Genomic DNA, 25,205 nt, shown 5'->3' with positions numbered 1-25,205 from the left:
AAATTGAGGGTGTCACTTGCATTTTGAGATGTAGAGGGGGTGTAGATATGGTCCATGGGTTAGCCACCCCTAAAGTAGAGAGTATTAGGTTCGATGGAAAAACAACTTGACTCAGCTTAAGGCTTCAGGACAGGCTGAATAAAAACTATGGGTAGGGATTCCCCAGACATTTTGGCAGTTAAATTCATCACACCATTAAGCTAACTTTCAACATATCTGCAAGAAAGACACTGTCCTCCCAGGTTTAGGGTCAGGCTCACACTGCCAGATCACCTTACCCTGGTGATCGGGAGCATTCTATGGGTTGACACAGTCTTCTTCATCCAGCAAAGGAATCCCCACCACCACCAAATTTATATAGACTTAGGTTGCTACTGCTGCAGTGGCATCCCAGTACTGGGGCAGATAGAACAGTAGCTGCCGTATTTCATCCTGAAATGGAAAGCAGGGAATTGTCTGCAAGAATGGGATGCTGGCAGAAGAGTACAGTGGTACCTTGGTTCTCAAACTTAATCTGTTTCGGAAGTCCGTTCCAAAACCAAAGTGTTCCAAAACCAAGGCATGCTTCCCCATAGAAAGTAATACAAAATGGATTAATCCATTCCAGGCTTTTAAAAACAACCCCTAAAACAGCAATTTAACATGAATTTTACTATCTAACGAGACCATTGATCCATAAAATGAAAGCAATAAATAATGCACTGCAGTCACACATTCAATCACTCAGTAGCTGAACTGGGTTCCACACAGCCAAAAAAACAGAAAGAGCAGCAAAAACAAAAATGCAAAATAAGACAGAGCTCAGTGTATCACTCAAATCAGAAGTGTAACACTCAAAACAGAGCACGTTCTGCTTCCAAAAAAAAAGGTTGCAAACCGGAACACTTCCAAGTTGTTTGAGTACCAAGGCATTTGAGAACCAAGGTACCACTGTATGTGAGTGAGGAGAAGGTAGTGTGCAAGACTGCAGGGCACTCCCAAAAGCCTAACTGAGCTTTACGCTGGTGTAAATCCACAAGTGGCTGCACCTTCTCAAGCTCCATCCCATTTGCCTCCTGCAACTGTGAATGGGTGGATAAGCATTAGATTACAATCCCCAAAGCCTTGGGTGCTATATGAAGCTCCAATTCTCTCACTTAAGAATGTGGCACACACACACCCTGCCCACCCTCTAGCACCCATGAAAAACCATTCAGTATAATGAATGTTTACTTGCTTCGGGCAAAAAAGGAAAAGGGGAAAGAAGACTAACAGTGTAGAAACAATATATTATCACAGTGGCACCGCTAGCAACCATAGATTCTAGCTGGCATTCTTATCTAACTCTCATTTCCAATTCAGCTAAAATACGAAGATGTTGACTAATGACCTGAAACACAGTGGGTGACTGCATAAATCAAGTCTTTTTTTCATTCCTACTTGAAAAGTTTCTGGATACCTTAAGGTCAGGACTTCCGAAAAGCCATGTTTTAAGCAATAAGTAGTACTTGCATCATGCCAAAATGAAATCTTTCTCAAGGACAAAAATATCAAAGGGTAGCATAAACAGAAGTCATAGCAAGCCCTTTTTAACATATGCGTGGTTGGTTACCGAGACCGACAATTCTTTCGTGCCTGCAGAGATGATGGTGGAGAAACGGTAAGGTTTGTATGCTCAACTTCTTCATTTCATCCCCTCTACGCCCACATGAAGCAAAATGGTATGCAGTTTGTTCTTGCTTTACAAAATAGTGAGCCAAGTGGTAACTTTTAAGATCCTGGAGATGTATCTGTTATGTAGAACAACAATCTTTCATAGTTAGAGCCGAGGTTTTGGGGCATAGGGTCATAAAAAAACATATTTCAAAATTATTACAAACTGCTCTTGAAAACCAGATGATCAAAAAGCAAGCAAAGCCTAAAAAATGAATAAATAATATACCCATGCATGACTGGGCCATTTAACAATACATTAAGGTTCTGCAGACCCCCACAAAGCTGATCTGAGGTCACAGGAACATGAAGGGATAGGAGGAGGAAAGCCACATTGCACTAGCAGAGCTCATTGTGCTGGTTCTCACTAGCTCACCTACTTAATTGAATCCAGCCCTAAAACAAAATCCCTAAATATTACAGGATTCTTTTGCAGGAAAGTCAGAAAGTCCTTTGAAATGGGAACAATGTTCTTATAACAGTCAAAAGCAAGGACTTTCCCTTAGCCTCTTAAAATGCAACATGTCAAAAGTTATGATACCATGTTGACTGAAATATTTCTCCATTTTTCGCACACATTTGGGAATGGGATTTTGGTTATGTGACACTTCCATGCTGGATATTCATGCCTGCACAATTGTACTTGAAGTATTTAACCAAAAAATGACGGTGGAGTTAAGGGCTAGCCCTGCTATCAAGTTAAAGATCCTTCCATTTCCCATGAGAATGATTGGATAATAAAACTTCCAAAAGCAAGCAAACTATAAGTAGATGATCATGCATCTTATGAAGGTATATTCCAAGACCCCAGGAAGGACTGTACAGGTACAGGTACCATCTACATTTGAATTAAGGAACAGGATACTGCTTTTTCTTAAATAAGTAGACGTTTTTACATTATTCCATGTTTGCATTGGAATAACAGCTATTTAAAGCTTGCATTAAAGAGAACAGCAGAGTTGTGGAATCACTGAGGCTCTGTGCTGTCCATGGTGCTGATGAACATACATTGGACTACTATAACAGTTTGAAACTATTAAGCAGGTATTAGTGTCCTCCTTCCGAAAACTCAAGTACTCGTTTTGAAACTCAGGCACTTTCTTTACCTAAATAACAACAACAATAATTTATTATTTATACCCCAACAATTTAGCTGGGTTTCCCTAGCCATTCTGGGAAGCTCTCAACAGAATATTAAAAACACAATAAAACATTAAACATTAAAAATTTCCCTAAACAGGGTTGCCTTCAGATGTTTTCTACAAGTCAGATAGTTGTTTATTTCCTTGACATCTGATGGGAGAGCGCCACTACCGAGAATGCCCTCTGCCTGGTTCCCTGTAGCCTCACTTCTCGCAGTGAGGGAACTGCCAGAAGGCCCTTGGAGCTGGACCTCAGTGGGCTGAATGATGGGGGTGGAGACACTCCTTCAGGTATACTGGGCCGAGGCCATTTACTCATCAATACCAGCTGGCCCTCCTCTTTGTCTTTCCGACCACTGGTCTTCAGCTGGTGGGTGCAGAACCACTAAGGCACCACAGCCTGATCCAAGGTGGGTTGCAGCAGGAGTGCTACCACCAGGCAAATACATGGTAAACGATTAAGAAATGGGGTCCCCAAATGCATGTTTGGGTTGGAAGTGGGTCCTGGGTCTGGAAAGGTTTAAGATACATGCTATTAACCGTATGGATAAGTGCCTTGCCAATTCACTGCAGTGCAGATACGGATAAGTCTGAACTGCTTTTCTTGAATTGCCAGTTTGGGGAAATTATATACAATGAATTGACGAAAATCTTCCATCTAACATTTGTTAAAAAACCTGAAGCATTTCTGTTAGGGATTGTACGAAAAAACCTGCCAAAGATGTTGAAAAATATCTTCATGTATGCGACAACAGCGGCGAGTCTTAATAGCACAAGGATGGAAGATTGAGGAAATCCCGACTAAAGAATTATGGCAAGAGAAACTGATGGACTATGCAGAACTGGCAAAATTGACACATAAACTACGGGACAAGGATAACTGTGACTTTAAAGAGGAATGGGAACCTTTTACAAAATATCTAAAGATGCAACAAAGTGAATTGGACTCCTTGGCAGGCTTTGAATAAACACTCACAAACTTTTTATTGATAATAATCCGTTAGATAAATTAAGGACTTATACAATTCTGTAACATGCAGAGAATAGCATTTATAGAGAAACCAGAGACTGGAACTGAGGGAAGCCAGAGGGTGGGGAGGGGGGTGGGTTGTTTTGTGGGAGGGAGGGAGAGGGGGGAAATGGGGGGGGAATTAAGGATGATATGTTTTAAGATAATATGTTTTGTTGAATTACCTAATAAAAAAATAAAATAAAAACATTGGCAGGTTGCACACTGAAAATATAGCATTCTTAAACATGGCACCAGTCTTTTCAGCTCAGTGATTAAAAGTTCTTGAGTTAAGACGGGGAAGACCTATGGCCAGGCCATAAAGCTCCTGGGCCAGTCATCTCTCAGTTTCACAGGGTCAATATGTTACCACAAGCCACTTGCACCCTTTGAATCCCAGCCTGAGTGTACAATTGAAAGCCCTGTGCCATTTTGTAAGGGAGTCGGGTAAACATGCATTAATTTCTCGGGAGAGCTGGCCATTCTTGGAAGAGCACAAAGGCTGCTAAGGTCATGCTTCTCAGGAAGTCACCCCATGTGCGCAGCCATCCCTTTCATGGTGGTAAACATCATTTTAGCTGGGCAGGAAGCCATCCTATTTGCATAAATATATTTGGCCTTGACAGACACAATTGCCTTCATGTGTTTGAATACAAGCTGTAGAAAACAAGTCATGGGTCTGACGTTTGAGATGGAATCTCAGTGGGCCTCACAAAGTCTGAAGTAATCAGATCTAGGAAGTGGCATCTTTTCAATTGTTCATGGTCCCAGTGGCTATCAAAGCCAACTGAGGCAATAAAATGAGGCCAGTGATTCAAAGCAGTTTGTGTTTTCAGCAAGAACCAAAAGCTGGTAACAGCCCTGTTTAATTTATCATTGTAAAGTTTCTAATATTTTGCTTGTTCGTTATTTTCCCTTTCGCCACATGACGATTCCCTTCATGTGAAAGAAAACTTATTTCTGATTTGTGGGAGAACCTCCTTCAGCAACTTGAAGGTGTTAAACAAATTTCATTCAGAATATTCTGAAATTTCGTGTCTGCCACCCAAGATCCATAAACTGTTAAGGATAATGATTTAATTTCCTGAAATGGGAATGCTTACTTACGTTAAATTACTGTGTACTTTTAACGTGGAATTTCCCCCCTCTGGCAGTATCTCTCATGTGATTAGCTGAATGTGAGTCACATGAGAGAAGAATTCCATTCTGTTGTGACTGTTATTCCAGTAACTGTTGTTTTCTAACTGCTCTCTGTTCTCCCTGTGTGGCAGAATGGCTGCTGAGAGAGACTTCTCAGGATACTGCTGAGGACAGTGTGTGATCTGTCTGAAGTGAAACAGACAGAGGAAGAGCCCTAAATATTAACAGGGAGAAACCTGTGCAGGAGCTCTCTCTAAGGAACAAAGAGGATACCGCTGAGGCGAAAGTAGCAACCTTTCATAAGAAACTGTAAGGTCTGAGTGATGTAAAACTTTGGTGCAAGGCTCAACTAAGGTTGGATCAATAGTCTGTACAGAGGTCGGGGGGAGGAGCCCTGCCCACCCTCAGATCAGGATCAAAATTCAGGGGAATCCAGTAAAGAGGGTCCAGAGGGAGAGTTCTGTCTAGTAGTCCAGACAGGGCCATCAGGCCACAGAACACCCTACTGGCACTCAGGTGGGACCACTTCACTTTATCTGTGTCATGGGGAGATCCCTGAACCCAGGATCGACCCTGAAAGAGGAAACAATCAGCAGGAGGGGTGGTTGATTCACCCGGTGCCTATGCCAAAGCCTAACACATCTGTAATCAAGAAAGTTGTGGCCTATTTCAACCCCAGATTACGATCTTGTAGTAATTTCTGCCTTTATAAAATCACCACCTGAATCACTAACCCACTGTGCTTGGACCTGCAAATATGAATCCAAAGGAAAGCTGAGATAGAGAAGAAGAAAAATAGTCAACATTCTGGGCTTGCAGCAGTTTGTAACTGAAAAATATGCCTTGCTGCTCTTGTTTTTTATTCCATATATAGCATCATTTCCCACCCCCAGCCCTTAACTCTGAGCTCTTAAATGTACTGAATATTAAAAGAGCTACATCATAACAAGGCTAAAAACAAATACCGCTAGAAGAGCACCAACATGAAAATACCTCTTTACTGGCATTTCAAGCCTCTCCTACATAATCATGCCCTGCATATACAGCAAAATTGTGCTCGTGTCTCCATTCAGGATGCAATAACAAAAAACAAAAAAACCCCGAAGTTTAATTTCATTCATATTTTAAAAGCACTAATGGAAGAGTACAGAAAGTACTGGAAAATAAACTTCATCGCCTCCTACCGGCTAGCTAACAACATATAATCCATAACACCTATTTGCAAAGCTTGTTTAATTGAAGGGTTTTCCTCCTCAGAATTGCATGGCATGTACATTGGTAACAAGGAAAAATGCCCTTTTTAAACAACAGGAGCTTTCTGAAAACCGTTATGAAAGGGGGAAATATATGAGACCCCTTAAAAGGCACAAGACACTAGAGAGAGAGAGAGAGAGAGAGAGAGAGAAACACTCTCTCACAAAACGCACTGAGCAGCTTGGAACTTGCATTTTTCGATGGCTTTTCTTGCCTACCGGAAGGTTTTTTTGTTTTGTTGATGCTAGGAGGAGAGCGATATTTTCCCAAATACCATGCAGTGCATGTAGGTGTTAAAAGCAAGGGGAAGAGGCTTCAGACTGGAAAAAAAAACTAAATCTAAAGAATGCTGCAGTTTGCCCTTTGGTAAGTGACATATTTTCAAACAGAAAGAAGTGGCTGGGGGTGGGGATGAGAAATAATGGCAGTGAGGGATTAGAAACACATTGTTTTTTTTGCAAGCATTGAGAGAATGTCATAAATAAGTCTCTGAGGCAGAGGCGGTCTGAAACATTTTGGTGCCCGAGGCAGGAAACCCAAAATGGAATGGAACCCTCCCACATGGTGATAAATCTGCAATAATGCACTAAATAATTTACAATTTGCCACTCCTTTTCACAGGGGAGGGAGCTTTCTTTAAAGCAACAACAACAAACTTTATATGGTTGGCTTTTTTTGCAAAAACAAAGTATAGCATCATAAACACATAAGCAATATACAGGTGAGAGCATTGGTTGAATTTCTGCTGTCCTGTAAAATATCTCTTGTTCTTTACTTATGAGCAGAATTCTCCTCTTTTGTTTATAGTGTCACCTTACACAGTCATTCCACAGAAGACCATGTGTGGCTAGTGGTTACAAGCTATGCTCCTTTTGTGCTACATAAGTACAGTTGTACCTTGGTTCTCAAACTTAATCTGTTCCGGAAGTCCCTTCCAAAACCAAAGCGTTCCAAAACCAAGCCGCACTTTCCCATAGAAAGTAATGACTTTTAAAAACAACCCCTAAAACAGCAAATTAACATGAATTTAACTATCTAAGGAGAACATTGATCCATAAAATGAAAGCAATAAACAATGCACTGCAGTCACACAATCAATCAATCAATTAGTAGCTGAACTGGGTTCCACACAGTCACATATACAAAAAAATAGAGCCACAAAAATGCAAAATAAATAGCAAAAACAGACAGACCTCAACGTAACACTCAAAACGGAAGTGTCACACTCAAAACAGAGCATGTTCGGCTGCTGAAAATTTTTTGCAAACCAGAACACTTACTTCCGGGTTTGCAGTGTTTGGGTTCCAAGGCATTTGAGAACCAAGGTACCACTGTAATAAAGAGATGCCTTGTCATTTGAAGCTTTTTTCCCCTTTTGTCTTTTAAAAAAATTGTTCCTGTCTTTTCCCCTTTGTGCCAGTTTTTCCATCAGTGCAGTTGTCCACATTCCTTTCCAGGCGTTGTTGCAAGGATTCCATGTGATGGCTAACTTATGGGGTACTTGGAGGAAGAGCGGGATGCACAGCAGCCATTCCTTAAGCAGCCTACTTTTTGAGATGCCCTGAACATTTGCATTCAATGCCATGTTTCCAATGGTCCACAAACATCAGCTTGGCCAGCCAGGTAGTATGCATTTGTCCTTGCTACCAACTTCAGCATTTTGGGAGAAACAGGGATTCCCTTCATTCGCACTGCAGTATGGTGATGGCAAGAAACAGTACAAGACTTTCTCCTACTGCTGCTTCCCTTCTCTAAAGTGTTACACACAGGAGAGGAAACATTGAGCTCTCTGGCAAATGAAGAAAGCTCCACATATTTTTCTGAGGGGGTAAAGATCCGGCTATCTTCAGACCTGTTGCAAAATTCTGCAATGGGGACAAGACAAGCTGTGGTGACAGTGATGACAGGCGAATGAGTACTGATTTTAATCTCTGGAATACAGATTTTAGCTGAAGGAGGCTTATTTTCAATGTAAGTTTATAGGGAATTTTTAATTGCATCCACTTCTTCATGAACTTGTGGCAAATGTTGTTGTTGTTGTTAACTTTGCTGTCTGGTCTTTGACTGCAATAAAGATAGATAGATAGATAGATAGATAGATAGATAGATAGATAGATAGAATGGTTGGTTGGTTGATTTCTGAGGGGGATTTTTGACTTGCACAAACGTTTGGACAGGTTGGGGAGAGGGGGGACTCCTACAACTTCCTATCGCCTTAGACAAACGTCTCTGCAAATGCAACAAGAGCCCAACACACCCTGAAACTTTCTGCAAAGTGCAAGGGCTTTAGAACAGAAACTCTCTCCCTTGCAATGCAAAGAGATCAGTGATGAGCTGTGGTGAGTAGAACTGGAGTCGTCTAATATTATTATTACTATTTATTCAATTTATATACCACCCTTTATCAAAAGGTCCCAGGGTGGTGTACAACATCAAAAACACATCACAGAACTTCAGTCATAAAAACATAATCAAAAAAACATACCAACAGAAAGCCTAATAGTAAAGTAATCATCATAATAACAGTCCACCTCCCCATACTTTCACAGGACATAGATTATAGCCATAGGCCTCTGTAAAGAGGAATGTTTTTGCCCGGCGCCTCTGGTGAGCCTTTCTGAGGACCGCATTCTACAACTGAGGAGCCACCACTGAAAAGGCCAGTTCTCTTGTTGCCACCCTCCAAACCTCTCTGGGATGGGGGACATAGAGAAGGGTCTCTGATGCCAAGCACAGGATCCGGGTTGTTTACAAGCTAGCATCAAACTGAAGTTTTATCTCTCCAAGTGCTCTCTCTAGGCTTATTCACATTTATCCACAGATTGACATGTGCTCTGATTTGGAGCTAAAAAGCAGGTTTCCCCCCAAGAAAGCATCAGAGGAAGGGGAAACCCACTCAGACCCCTACCTAGATAGTGCACAGGTCAATTGGAAAACCACTCAGACTTGTGCTTCCTAGGCTTGGGACAAGTGGATGTACGGACAAGTCCTCTCTCTCATCTTCGTGAATGTCCGTACTGACTCAAATGCACCGAGTGAACCTTTTTTAGTCAAACCCCAATCCTTTATTTTACCATCTCCGACACGCTTAAAAGAAGCCTCTGCATAAACTGGATTAGTTTCCCAATACTTGTTCATGGAATAATCAAAACCAAGGAAAGCAGGGGCAACAGCCCTTTCCTTAAAAACAACAACAGTGCTACAATTCCTGCACTTGACACAGCCTATAAATATGAATTGTGATTGCTAGACACAAGCAACCCTTAACTCTGTTTCTACCCTGCAGTCATTTTGTTTAAAATTAAATTTATCACCATCTGGGACACCAGAACCGTGGTTTGGTTTTTTTTTTTTTTGTTTTTGCAAGACAGGCGTGTGCAGATTTCATTTCTAAAAGTGCTATCACTAAGGAAAAAATATGGTATTTACCCCGAGACAACAGGCTGCTATGAATATTTAAGATGACACATAAAATATGAAGTTGTTTGGTATTCAAATGTAATCTATTAAGTGAAAGTGTGTATTGAATAAGAAAAAATCAGGAGGAAGGCTGCTGACATATAAGTGGGTCAAGCAAGTCTGACATCCACGAGATTGAGGAAATGCTCACTGTGAAGAAGATGTCAATTCTCTCTCAGGAGGACATTGGTTCTGTTTTGGTCAAACTTAGGAAGAAACATAGGAATCCGCGTTCTTTGGGATCAGCATTTCTGCCAGTCTACCTTAAAATTACCAACTGGGTTTCAAATGAGAGCATTTTCATTGCTGTGCTTGGCATTCCTGGGGTCAGTCCCTGGCAACCTCCACCTGCAAAGCTTGCATTTCACCACCAAGATATCCCTCTTCCTCAATGTCAGAAACCAATGGATTCAGGTAGGTAGCCGTGTTGGTCTGACGCAGTCAAAATAAATAGAAAATTTTTATCCAGCATAGCACCTTACAGACCAATTAAGTTTCTTCTGGGTACAGTGGTACCTCAGGTTAAGTACTTAATTCGTGCCAGAGGTCTGTACTTAACCTGAAACTGTTCTTAACCTGAAGCACCACTTTAGCTAATGGGGCCTCCTGCTGCTGCCATGCCGCCAGAGCACGATTTCTGTTCTCATCCTGAAGCAAAGTTCTTAACCTGAAGCACTATTTCTGGGTTATCGGAGTCTGTAACCTGAAGCGTATGTAAACTGAAGCATATGTAACCCGAGGTACTGCTGTATAAGCATTTGTGTGCACGCACACTTCTTCAGATACACTGAAACAGAAGTCACCAGACCCTTATATATAGTGGGAGGGTGGAGTGGGGTTTTTCTCAGAAGGATAGTAGGAAATGGGTGATTGACTCAGAATTTCAGAAATAGACTTGAAAAAGAAGTTGCTGAATTACAGCTTATTACTAAACTGAAAATTATGGAGAGACCTGGTCTGAATAGAGATATTGGATTCTTGTCTCATTACACATGCTAAAGCTGTTTTTGGTCATCTGCATACTATCCCTTGCTTTTTCTTGTAGGACGAATTGCAGTCATTAACAGTCATCAACAGGTTTACCATACCCATTGAATCAATCACCCCTCTTCTACTACCCTTCTGAGAAAAACCCCACCCCACCCTCCCACTATATACAGTGGTACCTCAGTTTACAGACGCTTCGGGTTACAGATGCTTCAGGTTACAGACTCCACTAACCCAGAAATAAGAACTTTGCTTCAGGATGAGAACAGAAATCGCGTGGTGGCGGCGCGGCAGCAGCGGGAGGCCCCATTAGCTAAAGTGGTATCTCAGGTTAAGAACAGTTTCAGGTTAAGAATGGACCTCCAGAACTAATTAAGTTATTAACTCAAGGTACTACTGTATAACGGTCTGGTGACTTCTGTTTCAGTGTATCTAAAGAAGTGTGCATGCACACGAAAGCTTATACAGTGGTACCTCTAATTAAGAACTTAATTCGTTCTGGAGGTCCGTTCTTAACCTGAAACTGTTCTTAACCTGAGGCACCACTTTAGCTAATGGGGCCTCCCACTGCCGCTACACCGCCACCGCACAATTTCTGTTCTCATCCTGAAGCAAAGTTCTTAACCGGAGGTACTATTTCTGGGTTAGTGGAGTCTGTAACCTGAAGCATCTGTAACCCAAGGTACCACTGTACTCAGAGCAAACATAGTTGGTCTCTAAGGTGCTACTGGACAAAAGAAACCAATTGAGTTAGAGCCAAGGACCCTGTCTCTGCATGCAGCTGCTTCATGAGTCATCAAAATGGCCTCTTCTAGAAGGTTCCCCACTGTGGGTGGGTGCTTTGAGTTCAGAGGAACCTTTCCTTCCTTAGCCAATTTATTTCACATTAGTCAGCAGGGACTGACGATTTCCCCTTGCTCTAGCAATGCCTCGACAACATCCTGACATATGTCATTCCTAATGAGACTCCTAATGAGACATGGGTGGAGGGAGAGAAGAGGAGACACATGGCAGCTACTAGTGATGGTGGTGAAACTTAAGTTTTTAAAATAGACACCCCACAAAGCCCAGCCTTGTCCAAGAAAGTCCTTCATCCCCAATGGCTTCTGTCAATTTTCCTCTTCCCCCTGAGATATGGTCAAAAATCCCCCCTCCCTCTGGGATCCTTTTTGTAGGCTGTGCATGAAGTTTTGAAAGGAAGAGGCTTTTTGCCTCAACACATTTATACCCTCAAATAAAAGAAGCTTCAGATGGTACAAGATTTGTTTCCTAAAAAATGAATTCAAGAATTAAAATACTGTCTCTATAGAAGAAGTTGGTGATCATATTCATATCGCCTTCAAATACGTTTGCAATAACTATTATGCAACAGCAATCGGTTGTCAGAAAGCTGACTGTAACACATGTCTTAGCGTTAACTCATGGTCTGTGGAGAGATAAAAATGTAAAATCGAATCCCTCCACTCATTTATTACTGGCACATATTTTTCTCCCCTTCAAATCACAGTCAAGGCATTACTCTATAAGCTTGAAAATTCAGGAGTGCAAAATGCCCGGGTTCATACCCCCAAAGCATTATTTCTCTGTTTCTTCCTGTGCCCCAAATTTACATATGATTCTTGAGTATTTACCAGACCTAAGCTTGGAATAGCTGCCTCCTGGCTTTTTGCAAGTCTGCCCTCTGAGCAATATGCTCTGCTGTCCCTCTGTGACACTGCCAGCTGCCACACTTGTCCATTGTGAGTAATTTAATGTTGGTTTATTAAAAAGAAAAGATGACTAGAAGGGACAAAAAGGAGCAATGACTGCACTCTAACTGATCTTGAGTGACACTTGAAGATTCATTAGCCAGGAGCCTGTGAACCAACAGACAATTCAACAAGAATGCAGTATATGCTGACCCAGTCTGCTAAGGTCAGCTGTAGTTGGTTTTTCTCCCTCCTAGAGCAAGGCAACAGGTATAGTATCTGCTTTTTAAAAAAGTAAAATAAAAAATATGACACTACAGAACTACTCTGCATAGCTAAATCTATAGCCGCACCACTCTGGGACAACCTTATCAGAAGTTATCAAAATAACATTAACTGGAAGGTTCCCTCACTACATTTAGAAAACACAAGCATAAACGTAGTTCTTAATTTTTATGAGCAGGGAAATGGGTGAGAAGCGCCAGCCAGACACATACATTTTTTGTCACGACCATATACAGTGGTACCTCGGGTTACAGAGGCTTCAAGTTACAGACTCCACTAACCCAGAAATAATGCCTCGGGTTAAAAACTTTGCTTCAGGATGAGAACAGAAATCGTGCTCCGGCGGCGCGGCAGCAGCAGGAGGCCCCATTAGCTAAAGTGGTACCTCAAGGTTAAGAACGGTTTTACGTTAAGAACGGACCTCCAGAACGAATTAAGTTCTTAACTTGAGGTACCACTGTACAGACTTCTCAGAGTGTCCCTATTTTCTAGGAACAGTCCTGGATTTACAGAAGCAGTCCCGGTTTCTGATTTGATCCCACAATGTCCCCCTTTTCCTTAGGATGTCCCTATTTTCATCATAGAAATGTTGGTGGGTATGTAGTTATGCAACCCCCGAGCCAAGGAGATAAGTAACTATACAACCTTTCAAAGACATCTGAGGGCAGCCCTGTATACAGAAGTTTTATAATGTTTCATGTTCCATTATGTTTTTATGTATGTTAGAAGATGCCCCGAGATGATGGTAGTGGTGGTGGTGTTGATTATAGGATGTCCTGATTTTCATCAGAGAAATGTTGGAAGGTATGCAAATGGCTAAATTCAAGTGAAGCAAATTACTTAATGGCTCAGTTTCAGAAGTTTGGCAAGGCAGACTCATGCCTTGCCACTCTTCCGAAAAATAGAAATGGGGGGCAGGGCTTTAGTTGGGGCAAGGTTCTCCACAGTGCCCCAAGCCTTTTCCTCAGAAGAGGCCTATGTCAGATGGGATCGTGACACACACTTTGTTCACCAGCCGCACAAACCCTGACATACTTACACTAATGAACAGCTTCATAGCAAGTAAGATTCACACTGCATGAAGAAACAGAACCCTTAAATGGGGATCTGAGTTGCTTTCAAGGCTGCAGTGTATTCTTAAGTCAGTCCTGCAATATGGTTGCAAACATTATGCCTTTCAATGCAAATAAGAAAAAAAGCCGAGAGTCACACAGACAGACCCATGGAGCCACCTCGGATGTTTTAAATGCACAACTGTAAGTCTAAAGTGTGAATGTGACAAATAGTGTTTGAAAACACATGTAAGAATGGTACATCAGAAGCCTGTGATTGGCTGAGGCTCCCTGGAGGGTGTTTGCTTGTTGGGAAAACTGGATAATTTTTCAAGAGGGTCTTCTGCAAAACACCAGATATGTCATTGGCATAACTTTAGTAGCTTACATGCTGTCTACTTTCTCTGGAAACCAAAGTAAGGATCCAGCCTCACCTCTCACAATTTTTAATCTTTAAAAAAAAAACCCCTGCAGATTCCTTTTTATATCATCAGATGCCTACGTCTGCCGCTGTTACTTAAAGGAAGTTATAATCCATATTTTATCTGCAAATTGTCAAAGTATATGAATAGCAGCGTGGATACTAAGAGATGAACTTCAAATTATCCTGAATATTAAAGTTCTTCTTTTCCTAGGGCAGATTCTCTCAATACAGTGGTACCTCGGGTTACAGACTCTTCAGGTTACAGACTCCGCTAACCCAGAAATAGTACCTCGGCTTAAGAACTTTGCTTCAGGATGAGAACAAAAATTGCACAGTGGCAGCAGGAGGCCCCATTAGCTAAAGTGGTATCTCAGGTTAAGAACAGTTTCAGGTTAAGAATGGACCTCCAGAATGAATTAAGTTCTTAACTTGAGGTATCACTGTACATTTACACATGAAAGCTGACCAAACCCAGTATTTTTAAAAATAAAATAAAATAAGAAAACATAAAACTATTGGATCTAAAAGGTTCTCTTGCATAAACAGAACACATTTCCACTCATACAACGCATGGGTCCCAGTTTTATTGCTGCTGAAGGTTGTGGAGCAGCACAGGTCAGCAAAAAACTGGTGTCTCCCCACCTCAGATTGGACTACATCTCCCACCATCACTAACCATTACCCATGCTGCTCAGGGCTGATGGAAGTTGGAGTCCAAGAACATCTGGAGGGCCACAGGTTCCTCAGCCCTGGCTTACCACTCAGTGCAATGGCAACTTCAAGTCCTGGCCATTAGTTGCTGCTCTGTGAGGTCTATGCTATTTCCCTGGAGGAATGAGTGATTTATCTTATGCAACAGTTGATATTAGCACGCGCAATGGGGGAAAAAAATGAAATCAAAGCAAATTTAACTCCCATTCACTTTTGAATCATCTCATTTACACATTGTTTTTTATAATGCAAAATGGCAGCTCAGCCTTCAGTGCTCAGCATCTTCATAAATCCAGGAGAAGGTGAAACAAAGGAAAAGAGAAGAATAACCATGCAGACCTACAGCGGTATATTCCAGACCCCAGACCCCCCCCCCAAAAGGGCCTCTATGACAGCACAGATCCAACAGAGAAAAGCAATGCTGTTACATTGTCTCTTATAACTATGGATCTATTAAAAACAACCACTGAACTGGAATGTCCTAGCCTCAGATGATGGCCTGGGGAAAACGTTTTGCTTGAGGACCTTTACAATGACAAACATTCTTGCCTGAAAAACCATTGCTCACCATCACTGATCATCCTTGGAATGCACAGCCACAAAATAAGGCCCATGCATTGTCTGCAGAAGACAACAGTGAGACTCCAGAATGTGTCTGATAGATATGTGGGGTGAGGAGGAGGTCTTAGCAAGTGGAAGTCTGTTCCCTAGAGGTATTATGGAAACTACTCAGCTAAAAAAAACAACCCATGCTGGGCTGGAATCAGACAATAATCTGCATACTTTAGGATGGCATTCCTTGCACATTCCCTAATGCCCCTTGTGGTTACCGAGAAATTGTGTTTTGAGAGCCTCCAATCCACTTTAAGTGACCACACTCCCGTTCCTCATTCTTTCTGTCTTCCTCCCTCTTTCTGAACTGTGGTTGTATGACTTCTGAATGATGAATAGAAGCAAGGAATTGATGTTTGGGTTCCTGAGACACTGTGTGCTGGGGAAGTCATTAGTGCTAACTGCCCATGTTAGACATTTGCCTTATTAGAGAGTCATTAAACGCCCGACGCCAGGTTGCTATACCTATCCTTGGTAAAGTGTTAGATTGCTTCAATTTTGTTATCATAGCATGAGAGACAAGCTGCCCTGCTGATGACAGTGAAAGCAGGTTGTATGGAAACTCACATTTTTCTAACCATATCCCATGGTCAAACCAGCCCTCAACAAAGAAAAAGAAAAATGCTTCTCAAATTAAAACCATGCTGCTAATAGAACTGTCAGAATCGTATGAGGAAAGAACTGGGGAAAAGGTGGGAGAACTGTAATTTGAGAGTGCTGCAGACCTTAAAATACAAATTGTAGAAACAATGTCAGAAAGGACAAGAATATGTTGAGGCTAGAAATGATGTCTCGTCCCAGGGATGTTGGACTATGATCTCGGAGAGCAGAATTCAAATCATGACTCAACCATGAAGCTCGCTGGGTGACCTTGGGGGTTGCCACTGTCTCTCAGTCTAACCTACCTCACAGGGTTGTTGTGAGAAAGAAATGGGGAGGAGGAGAACCTTGAGCTCCTTGAAAGAAAAAAGTGGTATATAAATGAAGCAAACAAGCAGTAAGACTGAACTCCAGTGATGTCAAATTCTTAGCACTCCATGAACACATGTTGATTGACCTTTTGTTAGGACACTACAATGACATTTTCAAGGACTTTTTAATATGGGGAAAATATATTTGTGATATGAAATACTTGATCTCAAATTGGGCTATAAAGAATGTCTCCGGAGATAGCTTCCCGAGTATTAATACCAATAATATTAATACCAAAGTTTTATGAACAAACCTTCAATGCAGAGATGCCTCTCTTACATGACAGAGATGTGTCAACAACGCCACGCTCTGTTACCAGTCTTAATACCCATCACTATTGCCCACCATGAATGGAGATCATGCTCTAGAACAGGGATGGGGAACATTTTTCAATCTGAGGACAACAGAGGCAACCTTCTGAGGTTGGTGGAGTCAGAGGAGAAAGTGGGTGGAGCAATGGAAGTGCCTCTTCCTTCATATTCCATCAATGCAGTCAGAGGGTGACACTGAGGCAATCAATAGACTTTATTACTTTTCACAGAGATGCTCCAGGACTGTCAAGTGTACTTGATAGTACAGAGCACATCCAAAGAGGAGTGTGACCTGGGGAGATTTGGCATAGGCCTGAAGTCTTCCTCTAGAACATCAAGCACTCATCTTGCAGAGAAAAATTCTATTGCCACAAGCATGATGTATTCAGGAGAACTTGGCCAGCATTATAAATCTTCTCTTCGAGGATTCCTGATAAGCTTCAAAGGAAACCAAGCATTCCCCCAGAAAACCATTGTCTTAAAGCCATCATTGTTACGTATCCTCCATTTTAATCACCAGTGAAAAAGCACACAGTGGAACATGCTACAAATGTATTAAACCATCTCAAAACAGGTCACTATTTTTGAAATAGTCTTCATACTTTGAAAGGTCATGCAACAGCATTCCTGGAGCACTGGGATTCATGAGTAGACCAAACCCTGAAAGGCAAATTCTGGATGCCTTAAAAGGCTTTGCTGAGGTAGGTTTGCAGAGAAATTCCAGCTAAAATTTTTTGAAAACGATAACCAGATTACGTTATAGCATAATGAAATGTGCCGATTCACTTGCTCAGTAAAGAAAGCAATAAAAGTACAATGCGTGCCATAACATTTCAATTTGTGGTTCTTATTAAAATAAAGGCCGGGCGGGGGGAGGGAGTGGAGGAAAAGGAGAATAAAGTCTAGGTTGGCGATGTAATTCTCAGAGTAGCATCAATAAATATTTTCTTTTACAGAAGTTATATTTCTGCCTCCATCACAAGATTCCTGGAAAAAAGTAGGGCTGGAAATAACATTGATGCTTTGTGCTTACATCCAGCAGAGAACAAAGACAAACAGATTTTATTTAATTTTTAAAGCAGCTTTGGAAAATATAGGTCTTGCAGATATCAACTGATTTATGAAACAGAGAGTATCTCAATTGCTAGGAGAAAAAAGTCGCTTTTATAAAAACCAGCATGATATTTATAATATACAATGTGAATACACAGGGAGGTAATTTTGATTTGCATCATGGAAGAGTCCTTTGTGTTTTCCCCCCTGTGAAGTGAAATACAATGGGCTATTTCTACTAGTGAAATAATTGCTGAGGACTCAGTCTAACAATATTCCATCTAGATCTGATCATTCAGCCTTACTTTTTTCACAGAAAAAAGGCAATTTCTTTGCCAGATGGACAAGCATTCAAAGACGACTCCTTCTCTTAACCATTCGGGATGCCACTACACTGAAATTCCCACTGCTTTCAATTGCTGTCACCTAGAAATTAACCTTATGAGTTTTAGGATGCTGGAATCTTCGATGAAGTTGGAAGTGACAGAACCACAACTGTTTTAGACTTGAGAAGTGTGTGGCTGTTTCAGCTATTTCTGACAGGGACATGCACCTCCAGATGGTGGAGATGTTAGGTGCCATCTTTACTTGGTGGCGAGTGACCAATAGCCAGGTGCAAAAGGCACCTGGCGCCTGGCTAATTTTGAACATGGTGTGCAGCATGACTAAAGGTTTGGAATATGCTCCCAGATGGCAGAAAGAATTGGTTGAGACTCAAAGAAAAATTCCCAAGGAACCATTGAGGTAGATAGGAGACATTTTCAGCTAACATGTTGAAAAGGGACAGGGGCATAAGATAGAAGAAGAAGAAGAAGAAGAAGAAGAAGAAGAAGAAGAGGAGGAAGAGTTTGGATTTGATATTCCGCCTTTCACTCCCTTTAAGGAGTCTCAAAGCGGCTAACATTCTCCTTTCCCTTCCTCCCCCACAACAAACACTCTGTGAGGTGAGTGGGGCTGAGAGACTTCAGAGAAGTGTGACTAACCGAAGGTCACCCAGCAGCTGCATGTGGAGGAGCGGAGACGCAAACCCGGTTCCCCAGATTACGAGACTACCGCTCTTAACCACTACACCACACTGGCTCTCGCCAGTGCAGAGAGAAGCAAAGGGGGGCCCATTGCCTCAACCCTTTCCCTTACCAGTGCTCTGACATGATGACTATAGACTAAGGCAGGCTTCCTCAACCTCGGCCCTCCAGATGTTTTGAGACTACAATTCCCAGCATCCCTGACCTCTGGTCCTGCTAGCTAGGGATCATGGGAGTTGTAGGCCAAAAACATCTGGAGGGTCGAGGTTGAGGAAGCCTGGACTAAGGAATGTACCAATATTTTCCCCCTGATCAAGATGTCCCAGATAAGTGAAGAACTATGGAAATACAAGAATGTATTGAAACACACAGAAGTACTCACTGTGTGCTCTAACCCTTCTGCAGTATGTACAAGGCTTTCCATTTCTCTCTCCCCTCCCCCGCCAAATCCACTATCTATTAAGATTACTTCTCATGCAGCTGCAAAGAAGTTAGTTCTTGTTGGGCAACAATATAAATAATATATTAGAAATACAACTTGAATAATAATGGTAACTCATTGTCTTTGCGCACAGCCTATAATGCTCGAAGCAACAACATGGATTTCTTCCCTGGGCCACATAAATATGAATAACACATTTCGGCGCTAGATCATACGCCCAGCTACAAAAGAGAGTAGCTGGGGACTGGACACATATTTATATTTCTCTCCAGAGGGCTTTTGAAAACTCATAACTCTATTAAACAATTTCTCCCAGAATTCGGCAGATGTTTACTTCCTGAAATATACTGCAGGAGTGCAAGGAATCTAATGGCCCAAGACTCCCACATGCTGGTTAAAAAAATGGGAGAATTCACTTTAAAAGGCAGAGTGGTAAAATGGCTAAGCCATCTTATGACCTTTTATAATAACACTGATCCTGGGCAACTTTTCTTCTTCATTCCAACGGCTGGGATCTCTGTCTCAGCGCACAATGCAGTGGTATAGGGAAGGGAAAGTTAGAATTGGCTTAGAGCACATGAGCCAAAAAAAGGAGAAATTTGCAGTGAGACGAATGGGAAAAACAAAACAGGAAATGACCAAAATCATGCCTTCTCTGGCCCCATCATCTCTCACTATCATTGCCACTCAAGTCAAGGTCTTTAAAGTTCTGAAGACTGCACAGCTCATGGGTGGCAGAGCGATGGTTCTGGACTGCAACCCCTTTTAACCTTGATGATTAGGCCATGCAATGGACCACTGGCCCATTTTCATACCAAACAGTGGTCATATAACAACAACATTCTTGCATTTAAACTTCACCCCATAAAAATCCAATTGCAAAAAATGTGGAGAGGATGATTCCCAATTGGTATCTAAAAAGTTTGTTATGGTACCAGGAGGAGAACTGGGTAAATGGTATAGGCAAAATCCCATTAGTTTGGGCTTCTTCACCAAAAGCCTGGTTATAAGATTATAGGAGAGATAGGGGTATGCACAGTTTGAACAGGTCGAGCCTTAGGCTCCAGCATAAAGGCTGTGCCTTTTATCCAATAAATGTACAGCTAAAGAGGCCATGGATTGCATTCAACTAAGGTTTACTTGGAACAGACCCACTGAAAATAAAGGTCCTAAGTTAGTCCTACTATTGGGGGACCAGGTAAGCCCCACCCTGCATAATCGATCACATGACACGGTGCACATACACCATTTGAATGGCAATGCCCATCAACTTTGGGGGCCCCAAGACACCTGAAATATTTTTGGAAGGAGGCCAAAGACCCCTCAGCCCCTAAGAGTAGGCTCGTATGTTCCTAAACATGACTTACAACCCTGTAAGTTCTCTCACCTATTCAGCTTTCCACACAGATGGGCATCATTTTAGAGATGTACAGGACCCTGTAGAGAAAACTCCATAAGTGTTATTGAAACTGATTACTTCCTTAGGATATGGTTTGCCAAAGCAGGAACTTCCAGATGAACCATATCACATTGCCCACTCAACAGACTGTTCTAGATAACACAAGCAATCATCCCACTGATCTAAATTCTCCTGGAACGTTTTTAAAAAAGCAACAAATACAAGTTAAAGACAAGCCATGGAGTCAAATTCTCACTCAGATAGACAGCTCACCAGCTCAGCTTGGGCTAGTCACTCACACTCAATTTACTTTGAAGTGGTTCCCCCCACCCTGTTTTCATTATGTATTTTATGTTTTAAATCTTGTGTTTTGATGCTGTGAGCCACCCTGAGACCTATGAATGAAGGGCGGTTTACAAATTCAATTAATAAAATGGGAATGCCTCCATTTTTCACCCTGAGCTCCTTGGAGGAAGGTTGAGGTATATATTTGATGAATAAATAAAAAGAAACTCAGTTTGTCACTGTTACGCTTCCATAATGCTGACACATTTGTTAGGCAAAGGAAAATTCATCTGATTAGGCTGTTTCACGACTATATCCCCAGTTGGTAAGGAAAGAATTAGCCTCCAATTGTACTTATAAGTTTGGCTGACAGACATTCTGCATTTCTCTACAAACATCACAAGTAATCAGGAGCCTCTGGACAAAAGCCCCAGACACAACCGTCATAAGCATTCTGCTTGTACTTCTAAAAATTAAATCATAGCACTGTATCTTATACACATCTCTATTATTAAAGAAATGTGGAAGTTCAGAGAAAAATCACACAAGTCCCTGTTTAGAAGATATGGCAGCATCAAGTACTGAAACAGATTCCAGTCACATTCAGTTTGACAGAGAAAACTCAATTCCACTCTAGACTGCTAACAGAAGTCTATGAAATAGTATTGGACTCAAACATTCTTTCAACTTGCAATTAATTCTATGAAACAGAACAGCAAAATAGGTTTCGGAGATAGCCAAGGTAGTGCTCTCCAGAATGTTGTTAGACTATAATTGGCATGAGCCCCAGCTAGTACAGGCAGTGGTCAATGATGACACAGGTTGAGTCCAACATCATCAATATGGAGGACACCGTATTAGCTACTCCTGTATAGAACAGAGCTCACTCCCCAACAGTCATTGCTTGGAAATAGCAGCCTTAGCTTAACCACTTTTACTCAGAAGGAAGGACCTCCAAGCCCAGTGGAACTTAATTTTCAACTAAATACGCAGAGGACTTTTTATTAAGTCACTTATCATCATATACATACACAACTTCTTTATTTCCCACCCCTCCATAACCCATCAATTGCTTCCATTCTTCCTTAAAAAGTTTGTCATTATGTCCTCTTAGTTTAGCAGTCAATTTTGCAACTTCTACATAGTCCATCAGTTTTATAAGCCATTCATCCTTGGTTGGTAATCCTCCTCCTTTCGACTTCTGTGCATATAAAGTTCTAGCTGCTGTTGTCGCATAAATATATTAGTCAGCTTTCTTGGGACCTCTGTTCCCATTATTCCTAGTAAAAAAAAGGTTTTGGGTTTTGTAGGGGTTGTCAGTTTAAACATCCTTTTCAATTCATTATATATCATTTCCCAAAAAACCTTCACCTGCACATGTAAAAGAGATGTAGAATTGTGTGCCATCAACATATTGCTGACAACATACTCCAAAACTTTGGGTGACCCCACTCAGCAGTTTCTTGTAGACGTTAAACAGCATGGGGGATAAAATGAAACCCTGAGGAACCCCATACTGAAAGCTCCACAGGGCCAAAGAGCACTGCCCAAGCATCACCCCTTGGAAATGACCATCCAAGTAGAACTGGAAGCACTGCAAATCAGTACCACCTAACTTGGACAGCTCCAGAAGGATACCAAAAGCTGTTGAGAGGTTGAGTAGAATCAGCCACAACATATTTCCAGAGACAAAAGCAGGGCAACCAAAGCAGCTTCTGTGCCCAAACTGGGCAAAACAGTTTCCTCCAAGAATGCCTGGATCTGGGCCGTGATCACCTGCTCAAGAACCTTGCCCAAGAAGGTGAGATTGGCAACTATCTGGTAATTACTTAGATTTTCTGAATCGAGAGAGTTTCCTCAAGCCGGCAGGGACCTCCACTTCTCACAGAGGCAGTAAATCACCTTCCTGGTCCAGCCAGCTGTCCCCTCCCTTCCATTTTTTATCAGCCAAGATGGGCAAGGGTCCAGGGCACAAGTGGTCACCCTGACCAATCCAAGCACCTTTTCTACATCCTTGAGCCTTACTAACTGAAACACCTCCAACATAACATGACTAGACACCTCTCGAGATTCATTTGCTATACGAGTGGAGTCAAGGTCCCACTGGATGCAAGCAATTTTATCCTCAAAATTGAATCTCAGAAGTTATCTCCCCACCTTCCTATATCAGGGGCCTGAACTGGCTCTCTTCTTTTTGTTTATGGAAGAGACGCTTCAGAACCGATCCCATGTCAAATAATCACATTACATTTATTGTTATTGATACTCTTAACATACATATTCATATGCACTTATTTTAACAGAAAGAGCACTACTCTGGTAAACCCTACTCTAAGGCAAGGGCCAACACAGAATTGCCCTCTCCTAGCAAAAATTGTACACGCAAGCATTACAATGAAATAGCCTGGAGTCCATCAATTAAAAAATGAAATTTCTCAGCAAAGCAGACAGACATCAGATTCAAGGTTCAAAGTGAATTCAAGATTAGCTTCTCATCAGACACATACCTCTGAGAAGTTTGATTGCAAATAATCATCACAGGTATTATTTTATGGCTGTTTTCTGTGGAAAGGAGGGGGAGGGAAGAATACCAGGAACAAAACAAAATACTTGGCTTGCCTCCCTCCAACAGAAAGTGGGTCACTGAAATGTCACTCAAACATGCCAAGAACAGTTTCCATTTGCATGGCAGAAATCCACAAATCAAGCTGGAACTAAGCTAGTTAAGTTTTGAGGAGGGAGGGAGAAGTGGGTTATGATTCACTCTGTGCATCTACTCTTTATGTGTTAATTTGTGGGAAGCCATAGTGGTTATGCACCACAAGAAAACATAATAAATGAGGAAACTTTGCAATACAGATGATCATTTAATACTTCTCATTACCATCAAGTTATAGATTGTTATCTGATAGATAGAAAGCATTCTTCCTTAGAAAACATCATATCTAGAAAAGCGTGTGTGTGTGTGTTTGTTCTTTAAGGGGGAAGAATAGGTTGAATAACAAACCCAATTAAATTCATTTTACACCAACCATCAGACCAACTCTTCAAAGAACTGTAAATGGATCTAACCCAGAAGGGGTTTTAATTGTATCTTCCATTTGCACAAAGCATTGTTTTCTCTCTTAAACCAGTACTTGCAGATTTAAAAGGTATGAACATAGAAGTGTTTCAGTTGATAGAACGGGAAGGAATGCATTTGCTGGTCTGAAGTCCATCAACCTTAGCATGGCTGATTCTCAGCTTGGTGTAAGAGAAGAAACCACAGAATGTCAATGACTCAGTGTAAAAGCATTAATTGAAGAAATACATCTTACAAGTGTGTGTGTGAGTGTGTGTGTGTGTGTGTGTGAGAGAGAGAGAGAGAGAGAGAACAACCTCTTAATTTATGCCCATGATGTAGAACAGAAGTTAAACTGACAAGAACACTGAGAAATATATAAGATTAAATCCATTTGATCTGTAAAATATGCCCATATGTGAAGCATTAAGAAGAGACTTCATGTGAATAAGGAATCCTAGTCAACAGGGTGAAGAAAAGTAAGTTACCAACTTCACATCTAACCAAAGTTTATTCTGAAGCAATGCCTCAAAGGAAAGTGTGCAACTTCATTATGAGAAGCTCATGAGATCTCTCCAGGGATGGACCTGCTCAGCAACTAAAGTACTACCATTTGTAAAAGTTAATAATAATAATAATAATAATAATAATAATAATAATAATTTATACCCCGCCCATCTGGCTCGGTTTCCCCAACCACTCTGGGCGGCTTCCAACAGAATATTAAAATACAATAGTCTATTAAACATTAAAAGCTTCCCTAAACAGGGCTGCCTTCAGATGTCTTCTAAAAGTCTGGTAGCTGTTTAAATGTATGTATGTGTGTACGTATGTATGCATGTATGTATGCAAACCTGTATTAGGACTGCAGGAAGTGAACTCGAAGGTCTATATTTGGGTACCCAATTTCTCCTAGCTTGATTTCTCAACTATTTCAAGATCATTCAAGTTCTTCTCACATGCCCCAATTCCACAAACCATCAATTGAACCTTGTTCGGTGACAGTGAATTTTTGAGATCAATCTGTGCTCTCACCCTTTGTTCAGACAGTTCCATAGACTCAATATATTAAGAGAACAGCCTTAAATTAATAAAAACAGCCCCAATTTTGGACTACATATTGGTGCAGACTTTTTTACATTACCATGAAAGCAAGCCCTCCCTTCTTCCCTGACATAGCTGTCAACTTTTCCTTTCATTAT

General features: G+C 41.4%; 1 protein-coding gene and 1 long non-coding RNA gene across 6 annotated transcripts in view; one reads left to right on the top strand and one right to left on the bottom strand.

Moving 5' to 3' along the window:
- The window catches only part of LINGO2 (leucine rich repeat and Ig domain containing 2), a 520,455-nt gene that overhangs the window by 488,751 nt on the left and 6,499 nt on the right, over nt 1-25,205 (bottom strand). The window lies entirely within an intron of this gene.
- Nucleotides 5,093-8,337, top strand: LOC310753048. 2 transcript variants are annotated; one of them, XR_014543114.1, is made up of 2 exons: nt 5,093-5,308; nt 7,695-8,337. It is a non-coding gene; the product is annotated as an uncharacterized lncRNA (long non-coding RNA). The 2 variants fall into 2 exon arrangements; XR_014543115.1 differs by having other exon boundaries at nt 7,658-8,337.

Source organism: Podarcis filfolensis (genome assembly GCF_964270895.1).
Source record: "Podarcis filfolensis genome assembly, chromosome: 17".
NCBI lineage: Eukaryota > Metazoa > Chordata > Lepidosauria > Squamata > Lacertidae > Podarcis > Podarcis filfolensis.
Note: the sequence above shows the minus strand (reverse complement) of the source record. Positions and strands in the feature narration are given on the sequence as shown.